The sequence below is a fragment of the Dendropsophus ebraccatus genome, chromosome 3, assembly GCF_027789765.1.
Source record: "Dendropsophus ebraccatus isolate aDenEbr1 chromosome 3, aDenEbr1.pat, whole genome shotgun sequence".
NCBI classification, from domain to species: Eukaryota; Metazoa; Chordata; class Amphibia; order Anura; family Hylidae; genus Dendropsophus; species Dendropsophus ebraccatus.
Window position 1 is genome coordinate 68,567,592 of NC_091456.1, and position 14,164 is coordinate 68,581,755.

Sequence of the window (14,164 nt, forward strand, 5' to 3'; positions counted from 1 at the left end):
AAATAAAATAAAAATGTAAAAACAGTACATAAAACACACACACACTTTCACGTGTAGAAGCATAACACTTACACACCCCTCTAAGGGTGCCTTCACACACTCCGGATCCGCAGCGGATCCAGTGTTAGTTCATCCCTATGAGAATACATACACGCAGTGGGCTTGACATCCTGCTGCGTGTATGTAAGTTCACCCCCCGCTGCCCGGAGCATACATCATCTGTTCCCCGCTCCAGCTTGCTTCGGAGGTTCTCGGCAGGATGTCCTGCTCAGCCAATCTGTGGTTGCGGCGGGGCAGCACACTGATTGGCTGCGCGGAATGAGCAGACACCGTGAGCCCTGAAGCAAGCCGTAGCAGGGAGGAGGTGATGTATACTCCGGCCAGCAGGGGGGTTAACTTACTTACACGCAGCGGGATGTCAAGCCCAACCCCAACGAACCACAGATTCCTGAGTTTGTTGGGGTCACTTGTGGGGGGTTTACAATGTTTTGGCAGCACGGGGGCTCTGCGAACCCTTCGACCTCCATTCTGGCCAAATCCAGCTTCCAAAATCCAAATTGCGCTCCTTGCCTTTGAAGGCTTTCCGTGCACAGACTTTGCACTTTGTTTCCACATATGGGGTACTCCTGTAATCGGGGGAAATTGCTCTACATTTTTAGTGGTTTATTTTTTCTTTTAACCCCTTGTGAACATGAAAAATTCAAAGTTACATCAATGTTTTAGTGTAAAAAATTAAATTTTTCATTTTGACGTCACATTGTTCCACAATTCTGCCCGTCACCAGTGGGGTCCATATGCTCACTATACCCCTTGTTAGATTCCTTGTGGGGTGTAGTTTCCATAATGGGGTCACTTGTCGGGGGTTTCTACTGTTCTGGCAGCACAGGAGCTTTGTAATTGCGACATGGCCTCCATCCTCCATTCCAGCCTCTAAATGGCGCTCTGTCCCTTTGGTGGCTTGCCCTGTGCCCATATGGCACATTATGTCCACATGTGGGGTATTTTCGTAGTCAGGGGAAATTACCCTACACGCTTTGCGTTTATTTTCTTTTTTAACCCCTTGTGGAAATGGAAAAAAAATCAAGGCTAGACCAACTTTTAGTGTAATTTTTTAAAAAATTTTACTCTAAATCATTGATCTTGTCTTTTTTTTTCATTTTCACAAGGGGCTAAAAGATAAAAAAAAACACAAAATGTGTAGAGCAATTTCCCCTGAGTACGGAAATACCCCACATGTGGACATAAAGCGCCATGCGGGTGCTGGGTAAGCCTCCAAAGGGAAGGAGCGCCATTTGTTTTTTTTAGGCTGGATTAGATTTTAAGGGGCCATGTTGCATTTAAAAGGCCCCTGTGTTGCCAAGACAGTTGAAACCCCCTACAAGTGACCCCATTATGGAAACTACACCCCTCAAGGAATGTAACAAGGGGTGTAGTGAGCATATGGACCCCACTGGTGACGGGCACAAATGTGGAACAATGTGGCGTGAAAATGAAATATTACATTTTTTACACTATAATGTTGGTCTAGCCTTGAATTTATCATTTTCACAAGGGGTTAAAAGAGAAAATAAACACACAATGTGTAGAGCAATTTCCCCCGAGTCCGTAAATACCCCACATCTGGACATAAAGCGCCATGTGGGCACAGGGCAAGCCTCCGAAGGGAAGGAGCGCCATTTGGATTTTGGAGGTTGGATTTGGCTAGAATGGATGATGAACTCCATGTCGCATTTACAGAGCCCTCGTGCTGCCAAGACACTGGAAACCCCCCACAAGTGACCCCATTCTGGAAACTACACCCCTCAAGGAATCTAACAAGGGGTGCAATGAGGATATGGACCCCTTGATGACGGGCACATTTGTGCCGTGAAAGTGAAAAAATGAAAATTTTCACTTTCTCGTCACATTTTTCCACATTTGTGCCCGTCACCAGTGGGGTCCATGTGCTCACTGCACCCCTTGTTAGATTCCTTGAGGGGTGTAGTTTCCAGAATGGGGTCACTTGTGGGGGGTTTCCAGTGTCTTGGCAGCACAAGGGCTCTGTAAATGCGACATGGCCCTTGAAATCCATTCTAGTGAAATCCAGCTTCCAAAAGCCAATTGGCGCTCCTTCCCTTTGGAGGCTCGTCCTGCGCCCCCTTGGTACTTTATCGCCACATGTGGGGTATTTACGGACTCGGGAGAAACTGCGCTACATGGTTTGTGGGTTTTTTTTCCTTTTATCCCTTTGTGAAAATGAAAAATTGAAGGCTAGAACAACGTTTTAGTGTAAAAAATACTTTTGTCCTTTTTCACGCCATATTGTTGGGAAAATCTGTGAAGCACCTGTGGGGTCCAGATGCTCACCGCACCCCTTGTTACATTCCTTGAGGGGTGTAGTTTTCTAAATGGTGTCCCTTTAGGGGTGTTTTTTAGGTTTTGGCACCCCAGAGCCTCTGCCAACCTGAAGTGGTACAGTCAGAAATTACCTAATATAACGGAGCCATTGAAATTCACTAGGCGCTCCCTTATATCTGAGGCTTGTGGTTGCGTCAAACAATGCAATAGGGTCACATATGGGGTATTTCTATAAACTTCAGAAACAGGGCAATCAATATTGGGGTGCATTTCTCTGGTAATAGGTTTATAATTATGAAAAATATTGGATTACAATAAAATCTCTGCACAGAAAATTAAAATTTCCAAATTTCTTACACACTTAGCTTTTATTTCTGTGACTCCCCTAAAGGGTTAAAACACTTTCTGGATATGCTTTTGCAGAGTTTGGGGGGTGCAGTTTCTGAAATGGGGTGCTTTGTGGGGCTTTCTAACACACAGTCCCCTCAAATACACTTTAAACCTGAACAGGTGCCTAAAAATATCTGATTTTGAAATTTTACTGAAAATTTGGAAATTTGCTGCTAATGTTTTAAGCTTCCGATTGTCTAAAAAAAAATGAAAGATCGTTTAAAAAATGCCGCCAACATAAAGTAGACATGTTGCTAATGCTATTTAATATATAATTTATGTGGTATAACCATTTTCTGTATAAGCAGAAAAGTTTTAAAGTTGGAAAAATGCATTTTTTCACAATTTTTCACGTTATTTTGGTTTTTTTCATAAAGATTCGTTTTAAGTATCGACTCCAATTTACTAGAAATGTGAAGTACAATATGTTACGAGAAAACAATCTCAGAATCAGCCGGATAGGTAAAAGCATTCCGAAGTTATTAATGAATAAAGTGACACAGGTCATATTCATAAAATTTGCTCCGGTCCTTAAGGCCATTTCAGGCCCGGTCCTTAAGGGGTTAAAGGGGTAGTGCGGCGGTAAAAAATTATTTAAAAATAAAATTTTTACCGCTGCACTACCCCTTTAAGGCATTAAATTGCCTCCTAAAGTTATACAAATCACCAATATACACTTATGACGGGAAATGCACATCCAGTGCTTTTTCCCTGCACTTACTACTGCATCAAGGCGTCACTTCCTGGATAAAATGGTGATGTCACGACCCGACTCCCAGAGCTGTGCGGGCTGTGGCTGCTGAAGAGGATGATGACACACTGAGGAACACTGAGCATCGCTCTGCCATCATCCTCTCCAGCAGCCACAGCCCGCACAGCTCTGGGAGTCTGGTCGCGACATCACCATTTTATCCAGAAAGTGACATCACCATTTTATCCAGGAAGTGAAGCCTTGATGCAGTAGTAAGTGCAGGGGAAAAAGCACTTTATAAGCATTTCCCGTTATAAGTGTATATTGGGGATTCGTATAACTTTTGGGAGGCAATACAATACTTTAATAAAAATTTTCGCCGGTCTTCTCCTTAAATATGGTGGTTTCCCTACAGGAGTCACCCCTTGGCTGGGTCCTTCCCGGAGGGATATCTGGCTAGTCCTGTGTTTCGAGACTCTTAAATGAGGCTTCGTGGGCTTTCCTTTTTTTGCATATTCATATATCACAGGGAGCAATGCACCTAGGATTTCACTGCATTGAGCGCTTTAACTAGCAGCTGGCAGTGTTATCTTTGGCTGGTCTCCCTGAGATCAGTGATCTGTTTCTCTTACAAATAAAAGTGTGTCACAAACACTTCAAATATGGCTAAGAATCTTTTGACCAGATTAGGTGCTCTGTGACTGATAGCTTTTCCTAAAACTTAAAAAAAAAAACTTAAAAAGAGAAGAGCGTGCAGGAAAATAGGCGGAGGCAGCTAAAGGAGACTCCAACAAAGCAGAGTGTTAGGTGGCATGCACAAGCCTTTGATATATGGTCTCCAAGCTGACTGTATACCACAGAATGCACCATTGACCACTTATGGAACTATCAACAACATACAATAAAGTTCTGTGCTCCTGTATTGATACAGTTGTGTCAGTTCATCAGCATAGAACGTTAGCCAGAGAGTTCAATATGAGGTCAATAGTGCAGTCTGTGGTATACGTTTAGCTTGCGGATCATATATCACAGACGCATGCATGCCACCTTAGACTGTGTTTTCACATACTTTTGTATGCAAGCATCTGAAACCGCATCCTCATGCATTCATCAATGGGTAAGCAATGCTGCCTGCAGGCCAAACAATGCATGCAGCAGCCAATGGCTGCAAGAGGTTTAATATTGGTACACGGCACATTAGAACATGAAGTGTGTGCTTAGCTGTAAGAAGTAACATAAGGGAAGGTGTGGTTATTAGCCTCTGGCTCACAAATCTTCTCTTTCAAATCAACTCGTGCCAGAGTTTTTTAATTTATTTGTATTAAAAGTCTCCAGTCTTCCAGTATTTATCAGCTGCTGTATGTCCTGCAGGAAGTGGTGTTTTCTTTCCAGTCTGACACAGTGCACTCTGTTGCCACCTCTGTCTGTCAGCGGTAGCAAATCTCCATAGAAAACCTGTCCTGTTATGCTGTTATCTGCCTAATAATACTCTTCTTTTCTTGTTAGCCATTCTGACTTTTAGAATAGTTTGATGTTTTGTACAGTAATCCTATTCTGCAACTATTTGTACAGCTTAACAGAAAATTTCATGAAAATGTTTGTTTTTTTTAATGATTCACGATGCTTAAAGGAAACCTGTCACCCCCCGTGCCGGGGTGACAGGCTCCCGACCCCCAACTGGAGCACTCTATACTCACCTGATCCCGCTGGGTCCCGCTTCTGGAGGTGGTCGGGTGACTGAGATATGAGCGCCCGAAGCGCGCGCTCCTCAGATGAGTCCAACACTCATAGAGAATGACAGAGCGTCGGACTCGCCTGTCATTCTCTATGAGCGTTGGACTCATCTGAGGAGCGCGCGCGCCGGGCTTCGGGCGCTCATATCTCAGTCACCCGACCACCTCCAGAAGCGGGACCCGGCGAGTATAGGGTGCTCCAGCGGGGGGTCGGGAGCCTGTCACCCCGGCACGGGGGGTGACAGGTCCTCTTTAAAGATATTGAAACAGAAAACCTCTTCTGCTCTCCAGACCAGGGCTGTGGAGTCGGTAAGCCGCAGCTCCGACTCCAACTCCGACTCCTGTATTTTATCAGGACCGACTCCGACTCCTGCTCCTTCATAAATGGCCGATCAGATACCAGGGGAGTTAGTTATCACACTGGTTCAGCAGCTTCTCCCTAATGTCCTACATGATCCTGGTGCAACTTCTGAGTGAATAAAGGAATACTGTATATAAAGCAGCTTCTCCTGTGTGTGCAGTGGATTCAGCCAGTCTCCAGCCTCCATGTCCTAAGCAACTAGACTGGATGGAGCAGGTGGTCTTTTCCTGCTGACAATCTTCGATGTTTCTAACTAATATTCACCTTTACACAAAGAAACACTGCTAACACTGCCAAATCCCTGTCATACAGAGTGGTAAGCCATACTGATAGTCACACATAGTGATGTTGAGGGTCACTGTGGGGGAAAGCAATAGCACACACACACACACACACAGCCTGCTGCAGCCGTAGCACACACACACGCACAGCCTGCTGCAGCCATAGCATACACATACAGCGTGCTGCAGCCATAGCACGCGCACACATATACACACACACACACACAGCCTGCTGCAGCTATAGCGTACACACACACAGAGCTGCTGCCATAGAACACTGAAGAAAACCACACAATCTTCTACCAGAGAGAAAACACCACACTGAGGACTGAGGCTACTGCTACACTACTTATGTCTTCTCCTCCTCCTCTATATTACACAGGATATCTTTATATTACACTACTGCTGAAATACAGTCATCCAGCATCCAGGAAGAGAAAAGCACAGATCTCCCCCCACACAATGGATTCTTCCAGTTTAGAAACAAAGTGCCAAATAGTGGATGACAACTTTTCCCTGACCACCCTTATGTAATAGAGCCAGTAATCTATTAGAATGTTGCTCATAAAATATATTGTTGAGCAAAACTCAATTCTAAATTGTTTACATTTTTTTCCAACTCCAACTCCGACTCCAGCCAAAACTAGCTCCGACTCCACGACACCACAGCCCTGCTCCAGACTGGAAAAAATACCACATCATGCAAGACATACAGCAGCTGATATGTACAGGAAGACTTTTAATAGGACTAAATGACAAATCTCCAGCCACTACCAGATTGTACCGTACAGCCCCCCCCCCTAAACTAGTGGGTACTACACTGTTTTGCTGGGATTTGTAGTACACCTTTATAAAACTTCACTGCTCATTGTAAGGGGGTATCCCAGCGTGTGTCTAGGTCCAGCCACTACCAGATTGTACCGTACAGCCCCCCTAAACTAGTGGGTACTACACTGTATTGCTGGGATTTGTAGTACACTACCCCTCAAGTGATGATCCCTTTGCATGAGACAACTGCCAAATCCTGAAGGATCAAATTCAAAATCAAAACAGTGGTGGGGGGAGAGGTGGTGAGTCACATTATGCAGGGAATGTTACCCCAACTGCTGCAGTCAAATTGAAAATCGAAAGGGTGGTGGCGGAGGTAGAAGCGAGTAGTTACATTATGCAGGGAATGTTACTCCAACTGCTACAGTCAAATTGAAAATCGAAAGGGTGCAGGGGGTAGAAGGCAACTTGTTGACTACTGCTGGGCCTTTACTGGCATCCATGTTGACTACTGCTGGGCCTTTACTGGCATCCATGTTGACTACTGGTGGGCCTGCCCTTGCCTCCATGTTGGCTACTGCTGGGCCTTCACTAGCATCCATGTTGACTACTGCTGGGCCTTTACTGGCATCCATGTTGACTACTGCTGTGCCTGCCCTTACCTTCCTTGTCTTGTCAATTTCAAACCATATTATCTGTGGATGTCATCTTATCTTACGGGTGTCCAATGCCATTCTTTCACCAGTACCTTCTACCTTTTTTCAATGTTGTAGCCGTTTTTAAGGCAGGATTGACCACAGCAGTAATGGACATTCATGTTGACTACTGCTGTGCCTGCCCTTGCCTCCATGTTGGCTATTGCTGGGCCTTCACTGGCATCCATATTGACTACTGCTAAGCCTTTACTGGCATCCATGTTGACTACTGGTGTGCCTGCCCTTGCCTCCATGTTAGCTACTGCTGGGCCTTAACTGGCATCCATGTTGACTACTGGTGTGCATGCAATTGCCTCCATGTTGGCTACTGCTGGGCCTTAATTGGCATCGCGGGTACGTGTGTAATTAGCATTGAGCTTGGTTGCGTGTGACAAGGGGCGGAACCTGGTGGCGGCTCTGCAACTCGGCAGCCTCACACATGTACCATGCCTGGCCCACGTCTTCAACCTAGTGTTGCTGCAGTTCCTTAAAACTTACCCCAATGTGGCTGACTTGCTCACCAAGGTGCACCGCATCTGTGCGCATTTCCGCAAGTCAACCAGTTAAACTAACCCCAACTGCTACAGTCAAATTCAAAGTCAAATTCAAACTCAAATAAACGGTGGGGGGAGAAGTGGGGAGTCACATGATGCAGGGAATGTTACCCCAACTGTTAGAGTCAAATTCATAGTCAAATTCAATTTACCTTCCTTGTCTTGTCCATTTCGAACCATATTATCTGTGGATGTCATGTTATCTTAGGGGTGTCCTCTGCCATCCTTTTACCAGTACCTTCTACCTCTTTTTGATGTTGTAGCCGTTTTGAAGGCAGGATTGACCAGGCCTTTCATCAGTACCGTCTACCTTCCTTGTATGTTGTAGCCTTTTCAAAGGCAGGATTGACCAGGTCTTTTTAATAGACACTTGCCCTCTCTTAGAGACTCTTTAAAGGATTGAAAGTGTATTCATTCGTTCAAATCAAATTCCGGGGCCTCTTAAGAAGACTGTATTGTTATTCTTCGTCCCTACCTCCAAAATAGGCCTCTCACGCACAACTGCATGTGGGTGTGAGGCTAAATCTAGCCATAATTGTATTGTCCATCTTGGTCTGGGTCTGTGGTGTCAGGCTAAGCTTTTGGGTGGTCCATATGATACCGGTGTTTGAATGGTTCCATGTGTTCTCACCGCCATGCTGTGTCAGGCTAAATTTTGGGTTAGTTCAAATGCTAACTTTGCTTTAATGAAACTCTGTGTCCTCACTGCCATGCTGTGTCAGGCCTAGTTTTTGGGAGGCTCTTTTGTTCCCTCACTTTTAATGGTTCTCTGTGTCCCATTTCGTACCAGACAATCTGTGGATGTCAACTTGCGGGTGTTCTCTGCCGTCCTTTCATTTTTTAGCTTAGGGCCTCCTAAAAAGACTGTATTGTTATTCTTTGTCCCTACCTCCAAAGAGATGCCTTTCACAACTGCATGAGGGTGTGAGGCTAAATCGAGCCATAATCCGGCTATTTTAGTTTTAGGCGCAGCAGCACTGCCGTGGGTAAGCGACAACAGGCGGTGCTCAAACTGCTGAACAGCACCTTCTACCTTCCTTGGATGTTTTAGCCGTTTTGAAGGCAGGATTGACCAGGTCTTTTTAATACACAGGCTACCGCACTTGCCCTCTCTTAGAGACTCTTTAAAGGATTGAAAGTGTATTCGTTCAAATTCTGTGGCCTCTTAAGAATACTGTATTGTTCTCTGTGTCCTCACTGCCATGCTCTGACGTCACACTATGTCTGCGGAGGAGCGGGACTGGTTGCCGGGGGCCCGCCGATCGCTTCCTCGCGAACCAGCCAGTTGTTTTATTTTATGTTCTTTTTTTTGTCTAGCCATGGCCGGGCCTCACCATCCCCCGGTCGAGAGGCATCAGGTGCACCCTTGATGGTGACTGACAGCTGGCCTAGCCAATTAGCTGTCAGCACCCCGGTTCGTGTCCACAATAAATCCCAGCCCCTGGACTCACTCCAATTTTTGGGTGGGCTCACTTGCTTCCTCACTCACTTTCAATGGTTCTCTGTGTGCTCAACACCATGCTGTGTCTGGCCTTATTTTTGGGAGGCTCACTTGCTTCCTCACTCACTTTTAATGGTTCTCTGTGTGCTCAATGCCATGCTGTGTCTGGCCTAATTTTTGGAAGGCTCACTGGCTACCGCTTCTACCTTGTTCACTCTGTCAGCTGCCCCTGCTGTTTCCTGTCCATTTCCGTTGTGTTTCCATCAATTTCTGAGGTTGACAGGTTTTCACACGACCTTCCCTCTACCGAACTTGAGTCTCCTGCAAAAATGCTCGAGTCTCCCATTGACTTCAATGGGGTTCGTTACTCGAAACACTCGAGTATCGGGAAATACTCATCTCGAGTAATGAGCACCCGAGCATTTTAGTACTTGCTCATCACAAGTCTTCACCCTTTATGTAACTCAAAGATGTGGAAGCTAAATTCCTGCAGCCAGAGGATATCAGCTCTCCACAAGAATGGTCCTGGTGTGGATAATGGCTGATCCTAAACACCAAAATTGGTTCCAGTTTTGTACTGAAGAACAGGTAAGATGTCAATAATCAGCAAATTGGGTCATGAATAAGGGAATCTGCATGGTCAAAGACACCTAACGTAATCAAAAGACAGCAGGGTACTCAATCAGTCACCTGATCAAGGCAAGCGGATTGAGATACAGCCCGTACAGTCCGGATCAACAGCAGGAGAAGCAAACAGTACAAAAAAGGTCAGACATGCAAGGGTAATCTAAAAACAGGCACACAGAATAGCAGGAACACACTTTCGCTGAGGAACCAATAACAATCAGGCAAGGAGAAACTGGCAGAGCCGTTTTAAATAGGTGCTGGTGGAACAGGATTGGTGGAGGCAGAAATATGTGGAGACACTCATATCGAGATGCATTAAAGACCCTAATGTCTGGTCTTCGAAAGTCATGGAGAAAGAAGAGGTATCAGAAGAAATGTGACATCAGCACCAGCGGGATCGGAATGGCGTCAAAGCACTGGAAGGACGCTGCGCCACGGGGAAGTGATCATAGTGGGTAAGTATACATGCCAGCCTGCAGCAGGGGGGGCAATAAAAAAAAATGGACAGATACTTTAAAACTACGCGTCTGGAAAGTACATATCAAATTAAATAAATGAGTCAGAAATATTAGACTTGGGCGTTTATTGAGGAAAATCATCCAATATGACACATCTGTGAGTAGCAAAAGTATGTTGCTCTTAGAGGTAAGAGCCTGTGGCTGTTGCAGACATTATTCACCGCAGCACACACCTGGAGTTGCTGCCTTAAGCAGGGTGAAATCCAGGTGCTGGCCACGTTTGCTGGGAATCTCAAGTGCTAGTAGTTACTATGACAGACAGAACAAGTCTAATGGCGCACAGCGAGATTTATCTGACAGATTTTTAAAGCCAAAGCCAGGAACAGACTATAAACAGAGAACAGGTCACAAAGGAAGGACTGATATTTCTCCTTTCCTGGGTTTGGCTTCCAAAATCAGTCAGATAAATCTCTCTGTGTAAACGCACCATAAGTGGCCAATCAAAGTACCAGCCCTAACAACATATATAAAATAATAGTTCAGCCCTGTATATATAAAATAATAGTTCACACATGTAAATGGCCAACAGCCTTTTGACTGACGTCTTGCTGGATGGAGTACTGGTTATTATGAAGACTTGTTTGCCCTGTATGAGTAATAGAAGTCTCACCTTATTGCATGAGAACATTTGGAAAAGTAGGTAAATATGGGGTATTAGTTGGTAGTGTAGTTATATTAAACAGCTGTGTCACTACAAATCTAGTGCACAGATAGAACGCTGAAAGACACAGCTTGTTTAATGAGGTCAACCCTACTTCTACCCCAGATTTCCTGCAATAAGTGCATGTCGAAAGTCTTGATCGGTCCAGGTCTGAATTTTGAGTCCGGCTCATAATGTAAGTCTATGGAACCCGATTCTTTCACTGACACAGGACATTCTCCCAATCAGTACGGATCTTAAAGTGAATGTACCATCCAGGCTAAAGCATGTGCTGCTACCAGATAGACTTTATCATCCCCACAACCATGTACTGTACAATATGCCAATGATTATGGAATGTACAGTACATGTTACAAGTTACAGTAAGGAAGTCTTAACTCTGATACCAGTAGGTGTCAGCACTATCACTTATAAGACATTTCTATGAAGAAGAAAAAAAAATCTTTCATGGAAATATAACCTTGCTAAAATGTACTAATATCATCATTTTTGTTTAGAACATAGCAACGTTTAGTCTTTTAACTTCTCTTTAACTTTAATTTGCATATCATTTGCACAATTTACTCCAAACAGGTATATAATATAAATATTCTAACATACAAAAAGTATAGGACAACAGTGTGTGTACTCATTTAAAGGGAATGTGCCATCAGAAAGTGAATGTTTTCATGTTAAACATTTTTTAGAATTTCTAGTGATGTTTTTTTCTAAGGCTGTTGAGGCTAAAACTAAGCTGAGACTTCCTGTTGTGTCTGTGGTTATAGGTGATGAGGTGAAGGCTGCTGTAAAGTCATTTGTACAGCATTGCAGCGACATGCGACACCAGTAGGTAGAGGAGGCAATAGCAGCTGCTTGTGAAATGACCTCTTCAAAGGTCAAAAAACATGCTCAGTAGAGATGAGCGAACCGGGTTCGAGTCGATCCGAACCCGAACGTTCGATATTTGATTAGCGGGGGCTGCTGAACTTGGATAAAGCTCTAAGGTTGTCTGGAAAACATGGATACAGCCAATGACTATATCCATGATTTCCACATAGCCTTAGGGCTTTATCCAACTTCAGCAGCCACCGCTAATCAAATGCCGAACGTTCGGGTTCGGATGGACTCGAGCATGCTCAAGGTTCGCTCATCTCTAATGCTCAGTAATGTTTAACATTCATCTTAAGGGGACAGACTGTCTGTCATCATCTATTTCCTTCAGTCATGCTGTAAAGCTTTTCACTAAGTGCTGTTAAAAAGAGTCCAGGCAGTATGGCAGCCCCTATAACAATGTACAAAAGTAAAATAAAAAGAATTAGTCAGAAAATAGAAACAGATTAAAAAAAAAGAACTATTTTTAGTATTTGACTAAACAGCAAAAGAAAATTTAGGCTACACATGCCCTTTAAGTGGCTATTAGGATAAGGAAAGCTTTTTTTTCTATTAAAAGTACATCAAAAAGGTATATAGATGTGTGTATACAATGTATTACCATATCTATAACTTCAAAGATAAAAGATGCTTGATCATAATATGTATGAAAAAAAACAAAAAAATGTATGAAAAGACAAAAAAATTAATTAAAGGGGAACTCCAGGTAGAGGTAAAAAAATTAACCTTCTGCAGAAGCATAAAGCATTACTTACCTATCTATCCCAGTTTTGAAACAAACTACCAAAAATCCATTTGTTTTGGGGGTCTTTGTTCTGATTGTGTGGCTTTACTTCCTGGTTGAGCAGTTGTGCACAGTACTACAGGTTCCAGAATGCAATGCTTTGACTCAGCTGTTCATCACAGTCCTCCACCCTGCCCATTCCCCGCCCAAATCTGTTGCAGAACATCTGTGTTCACCCATTGCAGTTTCATTGTGTTACTGAATTAATTGCAGTACTTTATCATTTCATTGTGGTCCCACCCACACAGAACACTGTATTCTCTACCTGTAATGCTGATATCCATGCACATATTACGATCAAGCATCTTTTATCTGTGAGATAAAAGCACTTTATCCGATATAACCTTACATGGGATATACTGTGTATGCCTTGTTTTTTTTCCAGGTGGAATTGGCAGTGCCGTTTCTGATCCTCTCTGCCGTTTAGCATCATTTACTTGTGTTACTGCATAATTTCTGTGAAGACGCTGCAGTACTGCAATGAAACTCGAACATGTGTGAACATAGCCCTAATGACACTGCAGATTTAGGCACAATCAGTGAAGTTGCAGCAGCTGCTTCTGGCTGGTCAGGGATGGTGAATCACTCAGAGGATTGGGGGATCCAGCCAAGCCCCCTGTGACATCACGTCCTGCCCCCTTTCTGCGTCATCATTCTGTGCTCAGCAAACACACACAATGTGAGACAGAAGCATGGAATATTTGTCTCCTAAGGTGGGAGAGCAGAGGGAGCAGGAGACAAAGTGAATTTTCTTCACTTCCTTGATTTATATCAGCTACCAGTGTGGCAGAAACACACAGATATGGTAATACATTATATGGACACATCTATATAACCTTTAATGTATTTTTAATAGAAAACAAGTTTTCCTTATGTGGAGTTCCCCTGTAAATTCTAAAAGTTCTTTATTATATTCCAATATTGGTGTTACAGGTAGTAACAGTGTGCTGTGTGGGTGGGACCACAATGACATGATAAAGTACTGAAGTAATTCAGTAACACAATGAAACTGCAATGTGTGAACACAGCCTAGATGTTTTGCAACAGCTTTGGTTGGGGAATGTGCAGGGTAGGGGACTGTGATGAACAGCTGATGAAAAGCAATGCATTCTGAAACCTGTAGTACTGTGTACAAATGGTTAACCAGGAAGTACAGCCACACAATACAGAACAAAACCCCCCAAAACAAATGGATTTTTGGTAGTATCAAAACTGGCATAGACAGGTAAGCAAAGCTATTTACTTCTGCACCAGGTTTATTTTTTTTACCTTTACCTGGAGTTCCCCTTTAACTCTTCATACAACTTCATACTCATTCATTAGTATATGTGAGCATTATGCAAAGTGCATTTTAGTTCTATTAAAGTGTAACTTCAATTTCAGCCTCTAGGGGGTTCTCTTCCATAGGATATTCAGTTCACTGCCTTTTGTTAAAGGGGAACCAGCAGGAAAA